The following is a 3,872-nucleotide window of genomic DNA, read 5'->3' on the forward strand; positions in this document are numbered from 1 at the left end:
CCTTCCCAATTTATTTCTTTCTTATTTTTTTCAAACAAATTTTTCCATTAGATCCGTCTTTTGCGTGCACTAATATCATTTGTGGAAGATTATGGAGGATTAATGGAGGATTCTGCATGCTAAAATTTGTTTTAATGTTATAAAAATTTCCAATCAAGGTAAGATGATTGATGATAGTACAAAGGAAAAAAAATCTTTAAACATTTCAAAATAAAAATACATTGATGTTTCGATGAAGAGTTTGTTATTTTTTTCCTTTTTTTATTTAAGTAAACATATATTATTTGAAATATCTTTGATTAAAAGAAAAATTGTATCCAATTAATTTCCAGACTATCTAACATTTCTACAAATAAAAATAATAAGTAAGTATTAAAAATATTAACTTGTTCCCAGAAATAATCGTGAAAATTTTTTTTCTCTTTGAATCATTATTAATGAACACATAATTGGAAATTAAATAGATAATATGATCAGAAACGTAGAACTGGAACTCAATTAACTGTCATAGACGCCTGTCCAACTATCTAAGACGAGGAAGATGAACAAAGAAAAACAGATGAAGAGTAAAAAGCAAATCGAAGAGCAAGGAAATTTTAGCGCAGGGAAGCCAGTGAGTGTTGGTCGGTCGGTCAGCCCAAGCAGGTATAAAAGCGTTGCATCGCCTTAGCCATGGTATATTTCTGCATTATATAAGCAATATAGTCCTTAGTTTATGCCTGGGACGCCGCAGTTAAACGTTGCGAGGACTTTTATAGGCCTATACGCGAATTCTCCCATACTTATGCCGGTTACGACGCGTGTTTCCACTCGAGCAGAGATACAGGCATTTACACATGCGCGCCCTCTAGCGTCGTGGTTCCTTGTCAAGACCGATGGGAAACACGTTTGAAGAAGATGGATGATTGTTCCATGTCGCATAACGAAGTGTTAACCTTTAACCGGTAGCGTGGATTTTTTATTAATTAAAATCTCGTTATCTCGATAAAAGAAGCCTGGTGTATCTAATCGAAGATGTTGAATACGCATTTTACATTATGGTATATAGGAAATTAATTACAAGATGAAGTGAAGTAGAGAGTTTCTTAGGTTAATACTAAGGATTGAATTAGTATAGCTGTAAAATAGTTCTCGTTTATGAATTAATTTATATTACTGGAAAATCGAAATGTTTTATTAATTTTTGAAATTATTTTAGTTAAAAAGATGAATAACGATTGAAGAATAATTACGTTGGTTCGTCATATGTAATACATTGTCTTTAATTATTTATATCTTTATATGGCATTTAAATATCAAGTATACTATTCAATTTGTCTCTGTTCACGTATGAGAAGAGAGAAAACGTACAAAAAGAATAAAAGGCTCGAGACAACGATAAATCATAAAATGGTTGATCAAGCAACAATGTTATCCCTTAAAAGGAATAGAATATATTCTCTCATTCTGACGTTAAGCGATTCTTGAATGAAACGCGTTTGTTAATTCTATGTTATATTCGCTCATATTTTTTAAATAATTATTTTAATATCATGTATTTTTATTTTTTAGTCTATATTCTAATTATTGCTAAAAATATTTTTACTATACCTGATCGACATTAATTCGACAATTGGCCTGTCCCAGAATGAGTTACTTATTTCGGCATGTATGTTCATGTCAGAGTGAGAAAGCATTATATATATCCTATCCTTGTATTAAACCATGTCACTGCTCATTCGACCGCAAAGATTTATGGCTTCTCGCTTTCACGGACCTCTCACTCGTTCTCGGATCTCTCACTTTCTGCGGGCGACTTCAAAGAAGTGGGGATAGCGATGTGCTTATTTCGAGTCAGATCTTATTCGATCCTATCAAATATTAACGGTTCCCTCATCGATAATAACTGTTCAATGCAAGAAGTTCTTTTGCTTCTTTCATCAGAAGATAACCGAGAAATATTTTTTATATTTTTATATGAAATAAAAGGCATATACGATAATCTATAAAAATTTTTTGTAGAACTTCTTTTATTTTTACAGTAGAATGTTATATAATGTTATATAAGAAAATTTATTTAGAATCGTAATTGAAAATTTACGATATTTGTAAAATTATTAATATATGTTGAATCGTGAGAATAGCAAGAAACGTGATACAATCTTGACTATTATATAATAGATAACACATATCAGCAATGGTGTTATATTTACAAAAAGAAAGTAAGATATGAGATAAACAATTTTATTTTCATGATTTATTATGTATGCATAAGTATTTATTTTATCTATTCTGTTTATTAAAGATTAAATTAATTTATGTTACGTGTAACGTAAATTCAATCATTCGAATCCATTTAATTTTTATTTAAATGTTATTTATTTTTCATTTCATATTATTATTTCATTTCATATCATTAATAACATTAATATTACATGTAAATTATTATTATTATGATTCATTTACTATATAATTCAAAATTTTAATCTAGCATTTTACAATTTTTTAATACAATATATTTTTTAGGTTGGTGATTATAATCGAATAATGAATAACGAAAAAATAAAATGAAGATGCAAAATGATAGTTTAATCATTTTTATATAAAAACAATTAATTGTATATTATTATATTTAAAAATATATAAAATAATCATTTTTAATTCATCTGAAAAGTAGTCCAGTCCACATTTTCGTGCCTTTAAAAAAGAAATTGTTTGATATATTTTAATTTCGTTTCTTTTTGTTTCAGAATTTATGATTATCTTCTCTGATATTCGCTTCCAAAGAGCTGTTAAAAGTGGAATACCTACAAAATGCACCAGAGACGAATATCGCTAATTCTCCGATATTATTATATTAAAATAATTTCAATGTATATTTTATTTATAATATATGCAGGTATGTGAATCTATTTAAATACAAATTAATCTTAAAAACGTAAATTAACTTTTAAAAATAATAAATAATATATAATATATCTTTAGCTTTATAATTGTTTTTTTAAGAATGTGTTTTTTAAATGTGTTTTTATTAAGAAATTAAATGATCTTTTATTTAAATTATGAATAATATCATTAATAGACAAATAAATTAATAGATTCAATAAGAGATATAAAAGATGTATAAAAATTGAAGTTATCAATAGGTGTGAATGGTTCTTAATTGAGCCCGAAGGCGATCAAGATTCAGGCTACTTGACTCGGCTTAGCACTCTATCGATGAAATTTTTCGAGAGATGGCGCCCTTTCCGCTTCGATGAAGGGTAAATGTGAGAATATTACTTCAGCTCCACGAAGCAACTTAACATGCATTTTCGATATGAAGAAGCGCTTACATATATTATACATTATAGTATATGATCTACAATACACTATATGATCTGGGACTAATATTACACAAAATCACTGGATTTAAACAATATATAGAATGTTTCTCGATTAATTCGTGACTTGTTAAATGAAATCCTCAATTTTGAATAAAAAATAACGCCTATTTAACAAAAATAACTATTATAAGATTAATTTAAATATTTCGCATCTTGATATCCTTGAAAAATCTCAGAAGCGTTGTGACATACATGTTTTAATATTCAGAAATACCTGGAATATATTCAAAACAGGTTAAATGTAAATTCAAAATTTTTATTTTTATAAAAATATATAAAAAAAATTGTAAAGAAATTGAAGAAATTGTTCACTTTAATTAAAGAGATTTATATTATAAATATTTTATATTTTTATTTGGAAATGAAAAATTAAAGAAATTATTTTGTTTTATATTTATATTTTATATATATATTTGTGTTTTATGTTATATTATTTTGTTGTTATAAAAAGATTTGTTGTTTTTTTAAAAAACTAGAAAAAAATCTTTTTATCGAAGAACATATTTT

The 3,872-nt window shown here is 26.5% G+C and overlaps 1 long non-coding RNA gene across 1 annotated transcript; it reads left to right on the top strand.

Moving 5' to 3' along the window:
* The first annotated feature begins 287 nt into the window (after positions 1-287).
* Positions 288-3,623, top strand: LOC102656230. The gene is made up of 3 exons (XR_003304714.1): positions 288-944; positions 2,730-2,878; positions 3,126-3,623. It is a non-coding gene; the product is annotated as an uncharacterized LOC102656230 (long non-coding RNA).
* Positions 3,624-3,872: the final 249 nt, after the last annotated feature.

This window comes from Apis mellifera, linkage group LG5 (genome assembly GCF_003254395.2).
Source record: "Apis mellifera strain DH4 linkage group LG5, Amel_HAv3.1, whole genome shotgun sequence".
In the NCBI taxonomy this organism is placed as follows: Eukaryota; Metazoa; Arthropoda; class Insecta; order Hymenoptera; family Apidae; genus Apis; species Apis mellifera.